Source organism: Sparus aurata, chromosome 23 (genome assembly GCF_900880675.1).
Source record: "Sparus aurata chromosome 23, fSpaAur1.1, whole genome shotgun sequence".
NCBI classification, from domain to species: domain Eukaryota; kingdom Metazoa; phylum Chordata; class Actinopteri; order Spariformes; family Sparidae; genus Sparus; species Sparus aurata.
Window position 1 is genome coordinate 14,757,658 of NC_044209.1, and position 15,497 is coordinate 14,773,154.

A 15,497-nucleotide genomic window follows, 5' to 3' on the forward strand; every position below is an offset into this window, starting at 1 on the left:
TCTCAACTCTCAATATCGCTGTCTACACACCGACCATCGTTGCCTGTCAATCATCCGCCTAGGTCCCTCCCACAACTTCCTGTTCCTCAACAACCAAACTTGCTGCTTGGACACTTTCGTGACAAAAGCCTGTTTTTACCGTTTCTTCTGCACCAGACACAAAGCAAACGTGAAGGCAATGTTCGCGAAAAAGCGTGGCGGACATTATTTACCCTAGGTCCGGTTTTGGACATGCCGATGCGTCCGGTCCGTCGCCTCGGGAGGTGGGCCGTGTAGCTAGCGGCTAGCGGCTAGCAGCTAGCTAGCGGCTAGCTACACATGAACATCCACAGATTCCGATTCCACTTTGTTGTCTGCGCATCTCCGGATCTCCTCAGACCCGAACAGACTCGGCCCGGACTCGTTTAATCTCATTAATCCACAACAGTCAGTTTAGATGCACAGAACAGAACAGAACGGACTGAACCGCCTGCAAAATCCCGGTCCAACTCGCGCCGCTGCAGGTATAAATCCGCTTGTTACTTCAGGTATGTCGTGGGCTTGAGCTCTGCAGTGATTGGCTCTGGTGTGCACGTGGCCAAGCTCTGCAGTGATTGGCTCTGGTGCGCACGTGACTGTGGTTGCTCTGGTGGACAATGCTCGGCGGAATTTGTAAAGCATTTATGAAATAATTTATTCACGGTATCATTGCAGTCCAAACAAATGCTTAGATGCACACCACTGAACCACGCAGCAACCATGTTGAAAGTCTCGGGTCAGTGTGATCCTTATCCGCAGAGATATTTGACCAACAGACACATACACACACATACACACACACAGACAGACAGAGATTCCTTGTATTTATAGATAGATAGCAAAGATGTACACTGGGTGTCTGTGGCGACTTTCCCGGAAAAAAACTACAAGCGACGCACAGTTAGTGACACTTTCAAAAGACAGATGACAGACGATGAAACTTTAAAAAAAAGTTGCAACTCAAAATAAAAAGAAAGCAATTAGATGTTCAGAATAAAGCAAATGGTCTTAAAAGGAAAGTGACCATTAGCGAAGAAGAACCACAGTTTGTATCGCTGTTGCCTTGCCAAGGTGGAGAACACTAAAAGAAGGAAAGGGACTGAAGGGAAACACAGATGTTGCTCTCTTTCTCTTGGATTGGTAGGTACCATTAAAGTTTATCATGTCAAATATAAAATCTTGTCTACCTAAATTGTGGACCTTGCTTTGGGGGAACGTGAGTCACCACACAGATTAAGTTTGTTACCTGTTGTTATCTTCTAAGCTGTTTGTTTGTCAACAGGATTATGTATTTAGCCCTATTCTCATGACACTTTGTGGAAGTCATTAGGTTTGCAAACAATGAACGGGACCGCTTCAGGGCTAATTTAGCGAGTTAGCAAAAATACACCTGCAACTGTCGCTTGTTGCCACCGGTGTCACCAAAGAGAACGAAACGGAAATCTTTAAGGTTACCGCTTTAATTTATTGCATATATAACCATAAATTATCAACAGAACATAATCGAGACAAACACAAATTGAGCTATTGATATAATGAAGGTCTCAACTAATTTTAACACATCTGTCACTGATGTGTTAGTTCCAAATAAGAAAAGACTAGATTAGTTTGATCATCATACTTCACCTCATAGATAGTGCGGTAATAGAAAGAGAGATAAGTGATGGTGCTTTACAGCTAATCAGACGTGAGCTGTGTGGGTGGGCATTAGCCCCCCATACAGTCTGTGTAGCCTTGTAGAATGGCACTAGACGCTAATCAGATTTATGGCATGCATAAACATAATTGTGTGCCTTTCTAGATTCAATCGAACAATTAAGCTCAGGCAAACATTAATTTGCCTTCACAGTGATGGTTTCTTTAAGCTGTCTGTCCTCGCTCTTTCTAATTTGTGTCATGTCTAAAGGACCTTTTTCTTCATCCCTCTCCTCTTACAAACATTACTTCTTCTGTATGCTCAGTTAAGCACATGTACAAACACAGACTTACACAGACACGTGAAGCACATCAATCTCTTCAACAGGTAAAATACATCAGGAGGAAGAGATGACACAGTTATATCCTATGAAAGCCTGTCTGGCCGTCATCCTTCAAGGTCAGCGCATACCAGCGCTGACTGCACCTGCCAAGGTCACGCTGCTATTTGGGGGTGGGTGGATGGTGGCTGGGGGTTGAGAGAAGTGAACGTGCTACAGTGCTAAAAGTGTCACCCCACCAACAGCCTTGATTGTTTCTATTTTCAGTTGAGAAGAGATTAAAGTCCTTGGGGGCAAAGATATCAATCTGTTGTAACATAATGAGTCTTTTCTAGTGGGCAAATAGACACTTGGGCCAACAATGGCCGTGGTCGATATTTGCCTGCCACTCATGATTAGATGCACTGAGAAAAACAGAGTGACAAAGAGAGACCAGGCGTGGATAGAGAGAGAGAGAGAGAGAAGGGAAGACCGGTCTTTCACGAGAAACAAAGAATATGAATGAATATGTTTGTAAACCATCAGAACATAAACTCATTTCAGTTTACAACAGTATCATATAGAAAGCAAAATCTCAATAAGCTGAGTGGTTCATTACAGTAAGAAAACAAGTTGCTACACACACACACACAGTCACACACACCATACTCTTCTCCCCACAGCATCCATGTGTCAGAGTGATGAATGTCTCCTTCCTCTGAGTGACCTCCAAGGTCAGCACCAGTGGGGCAAATGCAGCCAAGCTGCCTCATTTCCCTGGCAGCTACGGCAAGGTAACAGCTCGGGCATAATTCACCATCGCTTGGCCACAGCTTTAATCGCAAATGTAATCAAACTGGCTGGGGTGCTACAGGCTCTGCAGCACTGGGGCTGGACTAGAGCAGGGTGGGGTTGGGTGAAGTGAGGATTTGCCTCATTGTTTTTGAAGCTGGAGCATGCAGTCTACATGCACATGCACACGTGTCTGATGCAACACTCTTATGTTAATCTGTTAAAGGACTTTATTACACCATATCATGATACAAAGCACTGCAATTACATTACTGTAAAGTGAACCATCTGCCTAGGTGACCACAATTCAGTAGGCTGCTTGCATACACGGGCATATGAAAACATATACACACATATGCAGTTAGTCTTAAGAGCAAAAGACAGGGTCAACAGAAAAATGTGGAATTTATCAATCCAAAACTAACGAAACATGCTGTAGGATTGTAAAACAAAACTCCATATGCCTCTTGCCAAAATACTCATTTGTTCCATTCCATCATGTATGCCACCTCTGACTTGGGATGTGCCTCTAAATTATACATAAGTATGTCATTACGCACAGAAGCCAATGACTGCGGCCTAATGAATATGGGCAGCGTCGCTGTCTGCAGCATCCCCTCACTGGAGAGATCTTATCTAGGCCACAGCATCAATCATCCTGTCAGCAACCACTATCTGTGCCTCACCATCATAAACAGATATATTATTCATGAATTAGCATTATTGTCCACTTAATTATTCAGCAGGTCTTAATCATCTGGCAGATAATCTATTCCAGGTCGTGGGAAATTAGATAAGGAAAGATAACGTTGTTTCAAGGGTCTCGCCATCTTGAGGCGAGCGCGGGGCGTTTTCTGCTTGAGTGGTTATGAATTTATGAGTGGTGAACAGTGTGTGAGAAAGGTATTTCCACTACTGGTTAAAAAAAAGGTATAAAACAAGGGATGAAGTAGACCAAGGACCAATCAGGCCTGAGATGTATTTAGATTAATGAGACAAAAGGAGTTTACAAGGATGATGAATTACAATCAGCACCCTGAGGACCGAGAAAGCCTAAGTAGTAATGAGAACATTAATTTAAGAAATCTTCTGTCAATGGAGGTAAAACACACACACACACACACACACACACACACACACACACACATGAGCACACACACACACACACACAAAACACACACACACACACACACACACACACACACACACAAGACACATAGAAAAAAAAAAAGCTATACGAAAATCCTCTTTACCCAAAACATTACAATTGCTCCATGCACTTCTCCATCATACCTGCTGCTGTCCCGCCGCCTCTAGCTATGCTCTGTCCCCTGTCACCTCAACTCCCCTTTCTGCAATCGTCCACCTTACACTCTCTTTCCCTCCTTGTTTTTAAGTCCAAGCACATACACCACAGAGGACGATGAATCATTCATAGCAGCACATAATGCCCTCGGCCCTCTCCCCAGAGAGAGAGGGAGACAGACATAAAGACAGTGAGAGGAGAAGTGAGAGAAGACAGAGAGAAGAGGGTCTCAACAGAGAAGCTGGAAATGAAATGGGTTAAGAGGCAAGACAAAAGTGTGTAATAGATTAAAGAGATTGGAAGCGTGTTTCAGGGAGTCTGCTTAAGATGTTTGACAATCTAATAAGGTTGGATTTACAGATATGAACAATATTCATATAGTACATGACATTTCTTTGTGTGTTTAATAATATCTCAAGTCAAAGCACCTTCCCTTTTTGTTAAATGACATGTCTATATACTTTTGTAAGCCTGCATACAGTATTCAGGCATAACTAGGTATGATGCTGTTTGAACACTGAGCTGCAGCCTTGCTGGAGCCAAAGCGGGACCAAATGAGGCAGAAGTCAAGACCAAGAAGAAAACAATTGAACACGAACACACAAACTTTGCTCAAACACTCAAACAGATCTTATCAAAAATCCAAACGTTTCCAATAGCCTACTTAAAAGATTTGGATTAGATGATTCCAACCAATGTATTCAACCATTTGAAGAAGTACCTCATTACTTAAGAAAAAATATTTTTCAAACTACTTCATTCTTACTTTACACAAAATATTCAAACTGTTTCTTCATAACTTTTAGCTATCTGTTTCAAACATTTATCCAGTAAATTTAGCGAAGTGCAGATTTCCCGGCTCAATTGCTAACGCATTTTAATGCATCAATCGCAACACGTGTCCAGTTGGTTTCTTATTAGCTGAGGGACTCTACAATCTTATCATGTACCTGCTGGCAGCTGCAGAAGTGACCCCAGCAGTGAAAGTAGGCTAAGATTTGAAAACACTGGTGTAAAAGATCAAAGTCTGAGCCATTTAAGGAGAATTTTAAAATGGATATGATACTGTTGGCCTAAACACATTATGCATTATGCGTTCTAAATTAAATTTAAGGTTGAGAGTAGTTCTATTGTTCTTTATAGACAAAATAATACCTAAAACTGTAAAATTGACAATATTGGTCTTGAACCGCAGCGAGAGCACAGAAATCAATTCTGGCATGCAACAGCCTGTGTGTACAGTAGCATCTGTTAAATGCAGCCTGAGGATATCTACTCCTCCAACTCTGGCCAGCAAACCTCTAAATCATACAGCGAGTAATAAACTTATGGCCCCCAGAGACCGCCCCCCATGTGGTGCAGCCGGGGGATTGATACAACACACAAAGACTCAGTGACAGAAGTGAACACATGGTCAGACGGAGTGCTCTTGATTTCTTCTTGAGAGCTAATCTGTCCTTGTGTGTGATATTATCAGCAGCGGGAGAGGTGAGCTGAGAGGGGAGGCTCCGTCAGATAAGGCATGTTAACTTCACTTTCTCATCAGCTCTGTATGGATTTTCCATTTTCCCAAGTGTTTCCCAATATGAAAACCCCTCTGCTCTCATCTCCCTCTCCTCATGTTCTCCCATTCTTTTATTCGCCTTCCCTCTCTTAGCCTTACTTACCTATTAAAAAACCCTAAAAATAAAATGGCCTGTCTGGCTTGCACTATTACATTACAGCTATGCTAGCTCATTTCCCTTGGGGAATTAATCAGCTGCGGCAGTGTTTGGTTGCAACACGCTTGGGTCATGATAGGAAGCAGTTAAGACCCACTAAATATTCATTTTGGAGAGCACTAAATGATCCAAACCCTGCAAAATTAAAAGAACCTTTTAAGAACCGCTCTGGCAGCATCCTATCAAATCATACATCTTTATGATCCCTTGAAATATTAAACTGAGTTGTAGCTATGCTACAGTGGTGAATAGTGACAGCACCAAAAAAGGCTGCGTTAGATGTATGAATGTACTGGCATGTTATATTTAAGTATTTATACGCCTGTCTGTCAAACAGGTTGAGACCGACTTCTGCAGACTTGGGTGTTTTGTACACAACATTTTACCAGCCATGTAATCAACTGGAAAACCCAGCAGCCTGTGTGACAAGTATGGTGCGATGAGTGCTGGAAAGTACCAAAGAGTTACAAGGAAAAAGCCAAGTATTGAGAATGACGACTTGTTTTTCTATCCGTCTGTGAAGAGCATGTGTTTTTGTGTCTGCCCGTTCAATCCAGAGAAGTGCAATTATTTCTGTTATGGCCTTTTACATGTCAAATACACCATACTTGCACTAATTAATTGTATTGTGCTGCCCATTACAGGCAAAACACGACAAACCTCACATACATCATCTCCCATACTTTTTCCCTCTCAAGGCCTGGCTCACCCCATTCCTCTTCTGTCTTCCCCCGTGTCATTTCCAAATGCTTTTATTGCTTTCATTGGGAGTCTGAGGGCACTGAGTGTGTGTGTGTGTTTTTTTGTGTATATGTGTGTAGTCGTTCCACTGCTATCTAGGTGGACTCTCGAGCTCCTAATTGCTGCACTACACCCGGAGCTGCTGGGACAGACTCTCTCTAAACTCTCAACCTGTTTTTACTCCTTTCAAAGGCAGGAAAGAGAAAAGATGGAGACAGATGAAAGGAGGGAGGTAAAGAGAGAGAATTAGGAGATGGATGTAATGCGAGAGAGACAGTAATGAGCATTATGTATGCAGGAGAATCTGGGAGAAGACGAAGCAAAATGTGAGAGGATGGGGAGGAAAGACAGGTCGGTATTGAAATATACACAAAAGGAAAACTGTCCTGATCTCTCTCAAGTAAAATACCTTAGATTCTGTGCTATCACTATTTATCAGCCTATAAGAAGATTTGAAATCCACTTAATTCATCGCCTCGACATATTTTGCAAAGCACAAAGGAGGATGGACTCACAAAAATGTCAAATCAATTACCCACTCAGCTTGTCTAATTCCTTGCAGTAAGCTTATACAGTTAAAGATTTGAAAGATTTACACTTTTAAGGAAGGCTAAATAAAAGATAAATTAACCCCTGTATGGTAGATGTATCCAGGTGTGACAGCTGTTGTTAAAATGCGCATTTTTTTCCACCAAGTAGCTCGCCGGCTCATAATTACAACTCTGAATGGAGTTAGGTATTATTAGAGGGCCTGACAATTTACCTTATTAAATGGGCAGTAAGAAAATCCCCTGTGTTCTCTTGTTAGCTTTTAGGAACAGGCAGTCGGCTAGACGGCTTGGCCCAGGGGGAGCTGCTAACTCACTCAGCAAAGGCCCCCTCGCTGGTTGCCATAGAAATAACGGGAAGGTGATGCAAAACCTGCCAAATGGAAAATGTCAATTACAGTAGATATGTAGATATGGGACGGAGAGTGGGGCATCCGGGTGGGGGGCAGGCACAGGGAAGAGAGGCTGAGTTGCTGCTGGCGTGCCCACTTTTATTTCAATCCAATCTGGACACAGCTCGCATCTGTCTCCCTCTGTCCACTGTCATTGACAAAGACATATGTAGTCAGTGAATAAATACGTCCTCCTTTTCTCTCTGTGGTGATCAGGTGCTGAGTGTGAATGTGACAGAGAACTGGGGGGGTTCTAAGCCGAGGAGTTAACTCCCCCCTATAATCCACATATTAATTCCTCTACTCAGCCTGAGCCACGATCAATACAGGCAGTAAAACCAAACCCAGCAGCCTCTCCAGGGAACTGTGACAGACCCTCAGGCGAGTCCTCTGCCCATGTACATATACATTTCTCTGTGTGTCAGTTGTGTAGTATATCAGGTGATGGTGTGTGTGTGTGTGTGCAAACACAAATCAGTCAGCTGGACAGTCCTCGGTGGCGTTCATGTGTGCTTCCCTCTCAGGACAATCTGAACATTCAACATGACAAAACTGTGCTGCATGAATGATCAGCTGCAGAGGCTCCAAACAGGGTGAAGATGTACGTACGCCGCCATCACCAAGGCCAATGCACACACATATTGTGCATGATTGTGTAATTGCACAGTTGCATTTATGGTCCAAAGTGTCACATACCGACACATATAGACACATGTGTGTCATAAATTGAACAGTAACAACATCTACAATGTCATCTCTTTGGATTTGGGCCACAATATTTGTTTCTTTCAGGAAATATGATTGTTTCATGGTATATGGTAATCCCAGCCCAATGGCCAGGACGTAATATCAAACTTTCAGATCAGTATGGGGAGGAGACGGATATGGCATTATTTTAGCAAACAAGGCTACGAGTCAAATTAAAGGATATTTTTAAGGACACTTGGGGATGTTTCCATCTGTTTTCGTCTCATCAAATGCATTGTTTTTTTTTTCAGGAGACCTATCAACATATCCAGCAGTTTGGGCAACCAAAACAGCTTATTTCTCACGGGAAAACGGACCATCTCCATCCAAGATCATGCCAACCAAAATAGATATTTTGAGCCAAACCATGATGTTTTCCTAACCCTAAGTGGTTTTTGTTTCCAAACTAAAGCATAAACACAGCAATATGGCAAGAAAGAACATTTCAACTAAACGTGTGTAAAGTTGCGACACAAAGAGAAGTTTGAACTTCTTTGTGGTTAAGCAGAAATGTGCTCAGCTAACATTGACTCTGGTGATTGGATTGGGTATGCCACAATTGTTATTATTACTATCATCATGTTACAAAGACCCTTAGAATAATGAAAACGTTGAAAAAATGTTTTATTATAAGACAAAAAATGACACAACCATATGTAAAGTTTATTATACATACAACACTTATATGGAAGAAAACAATAACATGGATAAGCAAATGTACATTGTATGATAACAGACAATTTTCATACTCCAGTATAGATTAAAAAACAATATATCCTTTCAACCCAAATCCTGAGTTAGCCTTAGCCGCAGAAATATTTTACATGGACTGTCAACTATGAACTGGACAAACACAATGATCATTTGCTTTTGCATAAACACAATAAACAGATGAAGTCATGCATGCAGCAATATAAAAAATATGGTAAAATGTCTTTAATATACATTAGGCCTATTTGCAGCCACACACACACACACGCAGTTTCACATAGCACTGTGCAAGGAGAGCCAATTCTCTCAACCCTGAATGAAAATATAAATTAACTATGAAATTACAGCAGGAAGGATGTTTATAATTCACTATACATCACAGGGTTTGTTATTGTTACTACCCCCATCGTCTCGGTAATCATCATTACTTTTATTGTGGCTGTTAGCGTAGCATCATTAGCATACTGTATTGCGTTGGGTGAGGGGAGACCTGAGGTGGATTGTGATGCTCATAATATTGTCATCGAGGGGCAAAACTATTGTTGCACAGGCGACGCAATTATGCAATTTTGCATCTTTTAATATCTGTTGGAAATTATACCGTTCCTGCTTCAATCAAATTCATGAGGTGTGTGAGGTGCAATGGCAGGGTATTTTATATTTATGGAAATCAGCCCATGAAAATGGCATTTCTGTGATTAGACAACTCCCAGGCCGTAGTTAATACTATTAGCATCATTTGTATGTCGAATCATTTACAGTGAGTTTTCGTGGGCATGGTTTTGCAATAAGCATACTCTGAGGGGAAAACCGCGCACAAGACTTTTAGCGGATGCTTGTAAACAGAGAATGAAATTTGACCTGATGATGTTCTCTCTGATCCCCGGTGGCAACTGCAACAGACAGAGAGAGAGAAAAACAGAAGGAGGGAGAGGAAGGTAATCAAAAAGAAGGTTGAGAGGAGGAGTCAAAAAGCGGGATGAGAACTAAAAAACAGAGGTGTCTTGAAGAAGAGAAAAATAAAAAACCCAAAACTAACTTCAAATTCAGACAGATGGGCAGAGAGACTGGGACATAGAGGCTGTAACATTAAAGAGTAGCAGAGTGTTGAGCCAGGCAGACGAACTAGCCTGTGATAACTTGACAAATCCCAGGGCTTGTGCTCTTGAGAGGATTGTGCTTCATTAACAGATAAAAAGTGGAGGAGACAGAGGAGAAGAAAAGAGGGGGGTGAAGGGAGACGGGTCGCTCTTTGTTCCTCAGCCTTTACTCATTTCACTGTTATCTGCCACGGGGAGATTTATTTGATGACATGACCTTTAAGTTACACGAGCATGAATTGACAATGAGCACAAGTTTCCAACAGTATACTGATGCGTCTTTCATCTCCTGCTAGGATGGTGTCTTATCACACCCCCTCCCTCTCAAGGATAAACAGAGGAGAAAGAGAGAGTGTGTGTGTCTGTGTGTGCATGTGCGTGTGCATGTGTGTGTGTGTGCATATGAGACAGAGGCAGAGACATAGAGAGAGAGTCAAGAGTTTAAATGTGTCAAAGAAATAAACACGCTTTGTTCATAATTTGTCTTGGTCTGCTACTGAATTTAAACAAGTGTTCAGTCACATAAATTACATAAATCATGTTTAAAGAAACAGTAGCCTAATTTTGGGAGAGACGCTCATTTCCTTTTCTGGTAGAGAATAAGTTGAGAAGAGAGATACTGATCTCGTAACTGTCTAGTAAATATGAGATAAGGATATGTGTGTTCATCTTGAGCGAAAAATCCACCTTTATCCTGGGCTTTATGAATCAGCTATACATGTACGGAGTGGAGAGGAAAATGGACAGAGACTGGAAGGAAATCAAAGAAAGAGCTGATGAGTTCTGAGTTAAGTCAGAAGATGGGCTAAACATGACGCACACAGTCAGTGCATCTGTTGTAATAACTGAAACAATAGCAAATGTCCAGTTGAATTTTACATATATTTGGAATATATGTATACATATATATTAACACTGGATTGAGCCAGGCTAAGTGTTATGTAGTTCCAATACGAAGATAACCTGCCTCTCTCCTGGCTCTAGCTTTAAATTTAAAGGAAAGTTATATTGAAGTATAGTTTTTTTTTCATTTAATCCAAATAAACATATTTTAAACAATGTCAAACTATTCCTCAAAGATAGAACATTTTAACAATCGGCATACATGAGTCAATACGAGGCACTTTTCACCTCGTCAATCCCAGACTCCCCTGGGAATCCCTGTAAAGGTCAGAGATCAAGGCTTCAGACAGACCAGCCCAGACACAACCCCTGACATTCTGACCTTCACAACAGTGGATCAATATCCAAAATGGCTGCCAGCCAACCTTTGAGCACTTCCAAAAGCAAACTTAATTTCTAAAATGTATGACCATGCATTATAATCACGATTGTATTGGTAGGTGACAAAGAGGATGGACTGGTTGATAAACACAGAGTACATTTCAGAACTTGTTTCATTAATTTTAAGCTCTGGACTCAAGAAGAAAATGTTGGAGGCCTCCTGCTTTACATCTTTTCACGCAGTTTTCTCTGGGTGAAGCCCTGACTCCTTGCTGTTAGCTGTCTCCTGCCAAATTTGTCTGGATAACATTATTTCCTTTAAAGAATGAAACGTGGTTGTGGCTTCTTAACAGAGAAATAAAATATATATATATGTGCGCTTCCACTTTGTAGTCTGGGAGATTGCTGATTGGGTATTTGCAGTTGCAGAGACTGCTTTCATTATTGCAGAGTGAAAAAGCAGGCAGGGTGTGCAGGGGATGATGAACAAGGGTGTTATTTATAAAACGCAGATCAATAACCATTACAATTTTAATTTCGTTGCACCAGGGGTTAGCCGTCTGAGTGTGTGCGCCTGTTAAAGGGGCGAGAGTGGGAAGGAAGGGAGAAGTAGAGAATATTTCGACCACTACTCCCTTGAGACAATATTTGCAAGTACACACACACCAATACACACATACGTTATTCTTGTGTTAATTTTCAGTGCTCCACAGCTCTTCATTTTGGTGATGAATGGAAGGCCGAGGTCTTTCTATTAAATCAGCTCTCTCTCAGGTGATTGAATAAGAGTTCCTGAGAGAGATTTAGATTGATATCACGCCTCTGCTGGTCGAGAGGCTTGACCAAAACAAACCGTCTGTACTCAAGACAGCACATGTACATTCCATTTATGCTACTAATTTTCACGTTACGATCTGTATCCAGATTCTCATCGCATCTACTTTCTCTCCACTTGCTAGTAATTTGGAAACACCAGAACTTTTGCGAGCATGAATAGTGGCTGTGAAATATTCCTCCTTTTACCACTGTAATTATGTACCTAGCAGCCAAACTTGAACAAATTGCCCTAAGTAGGCTACACATTGATTTTAATGTACAATAATGAAATTTTTAGCCACAAGTGCCGTGTGGCTCTGGAGATGGAAATATAAGTTCGGTCCACTTTTTCAACTATAAAAATGGATTGTCATGAAATTCTATACAGTCATTCATGGTCCCCTGAGGAGAAACTGACATTGTTGATCCCCTGACTTTGTGTCCATCCTCTGTTCTGTCCTGTCTAGCGCCACCATCAGGTCAAAACTGTATTCTGTAGGCCTACCCTTACCTGTATTTTTGTTTAGTCCTAATTACCAGATATTCGCGTGCTAACATGCTAAACTAAGATTGTAAACATGGTGAACATGACAGCATGTCAGCATTATCACTGTGAGCATGGTAGCATCAAGCCAGCAGGAAGAGCGGCAGGCTTTGAAGCCAATATTTATAGTGGCCGAACCATGTAATTACAACGTCACCTGATGCCCAATATACTTTTATCTATAAGCTTATATTGTGAAAGAAGTTGCTGTCAAATGTTGAATAGATTTGATGACAACAAATGACTCGCTTGGCTATCGTAATTTGGTGTTTGGAAGATCAGATTGTTTTATCTCTATGCAATTTAGCCAGAAGTCGGTGGAAGTCTCTAGTGTGCATGCTCTATGGACCCCTCAATGCTGAAAGATCTGGGTAATGTTATACCATTTTGGCTTCCTCCAACACTGTATCCAGGTTTTAATGTGTACCATGCTGACGTTAGCATTTAGCAAAGCACCCCTGTGCCTGAGCACAGTCTCAAAGCTGCTAACATGGCTTAGTCTGGAATTATGTTCATGTCTGAATAATATAAAGAGCAGAATGCCTCATTATTGTCTTGAATAATCCACTTCCAGAGGTCATTTCTTGTTACTGTTGGGTGTACGAACTCGCCCATGAGCCCCCCTTGTATCTGCCTCCATCAACAAAACCTATTTACGGAGCGTATGCTGCACTACTCAGTCTCCAATCAGTGCTGCCATGATCCTCTGTGCTCTGCCTAACCCCTAATGTACTGAGGCCTGGGTGGGCAGTGAGTTAATTGCTACTTCGTTTGGCACCATGACAGAGACTGCATGCTAAATGAAGCAGTTTCCTTGGTAACCCACATTAAATACATTGTCTGACAAGTGAGAAATATTTGATGGTTGATCGTTGTAGTCGTGTGAAATGTCATTGTGTGGGATTTCAGTTCCCCAGCGAGCTCTGAAATGTCTGGAAAACACCTAGCAGTCGCTGCTGTGATACCTGATATTGACCGAGGAAGCTGTGGTTTGGTTGTGGCTCTGCCTGTATACAGAAAGTAATCACGGTGAGTTATACTTTATGTCTCTCTCGTTCTCTCCCTGATCAAACATTTACTCCACAGGGAGTGATAGACACACACTGAGCACACCTGTGCTCCTCAACACACAATCACTGCAGTATGTGTATGTGTGTGTGCTTGTATGGATCCAGCCTGCCTCTACAATCAGGAGAGTGAGAAAATCACACACACAGCAGTGATGGAGCAGAGACATGAAACGCAAACACAAAAGAAATGTCCACCCACCAATCAAATGGACAAACTCACAAGCGTCCAGTAACCTCTCGGTGGGAATGAATCTGTGCCCGACTGACTGGGGATGGAGAGGGGATTATAGCCGAATGGCCCATTATTCTCTACACAGCAGCTAGTCAGACAGCCGGCCGGCTAGCTCGAGATGAGCTCTATTCACCATTCCTATCTCGTAGCTGCAGCCCTGCAGGCTCATCCATCTCCATTTCCCACTCCCTGTCGTCGTGTCTCCAGCACAAGCACAGCCTTAATCAATCTAATTACCAACCGCAGAATGGACCCCAGACCCATCTACCTGTCTGCTAAACCATCCAGACCCTCTCAGTGCCTTCGCTCTAAATACCCCCGCCCTGATGGAGCTTGATTAAAAAGCCCCCCCCTCATTATTTGATGGTTTACAGTGAAAATGAATGGAAATAAATCAGGAATGACAGTGATATTTTGCAAGTCCTGGTTACATTACTGTAGTCACATTTGGGTTGATTAAATGATGACATTTTATTTTTAAAAGGCATTTGAGATTTACAATTACTTCAATTCAACTTTAATTTATATTGTTTTAGTTACTTGGCCCGTAACAATTTTACTTTTGTTGCTAAACTGGGTATTTGGCTTTGTGTAATAAGTTGTTGTTCTGGTAGTTTAGAATTGTGTCCGGTGATCTGCGTTATGATGAGACAGAACCAATTATTTACATTGATCTCAAATACAGAGTCCTTGTTAAATGTACAGCAAGTGAGTGAACATTAACTTTCATGTTCATCGCCTGCAACTCCCTGATTGTTACAAAGGAATCGAATCACATTCCTACTAGGCCTTTATGATAAAAAGTGTGACCAAGCGAGGAGAGAAAATTAGTCTGTGATTTCTCTCTCTCTCTCTCCCCCCTCTGACAATGGCAAGCTAATTAAACTCGTGGCATTTCATATTCATGACTAATTAGCTAAACGAGATGGCAGCTCTAAAGTGGGCAGCTCTTAATTAAGCTGGAGAATTTGAGTTACACCTTGGTGCAGAGGTGCGTGTCTGTAAGTATGTATATTTTGTGTGTGTGTGTGTGTGTGTGTGTGTGTGTGTGTGTGTGTGTGTGTGTGTGTGTATTACGCTTGTCTTGTGCCCTGGCATTTTCCAAGAAGCTGACCCCTGTCTCAGTGGAGGCAGAGGGGAAAGGTCACTCTATGCTGCCTGTATGTGCTGTACAGTACACACCCTCCGTGTTGTTCCATAGTGTCTGCAGTCCTGCTTAACGCCTGTAATTATCAAGGTTATCTCACAGTAACTTATTTTACACAACAGCTGAAGGAATGTAATCGTGCAAACTGTGGGAAACTTTTCCCGTTACGATTGTTGCCATAAAAAAGCAACAAGGAACACCGTTTTGGAGCAGACACAATGAATGCATTAGTTATAAAATTAGTTATTATATCTTGAATGTTTAACTCAAACCGCTAATGAAATGTAAAATAAAGATTTCCTGTTTTTCAGTAAATGTTTACGAGTGATGCAAGATGATGGTTGCCTTCCATTTTTGTAGTTAATTTATGATTGCTCTCAGGTTGTGAGATGTGATCACAAGTCTGATTGTCGTCGTTTGTTCTCCTGTAATT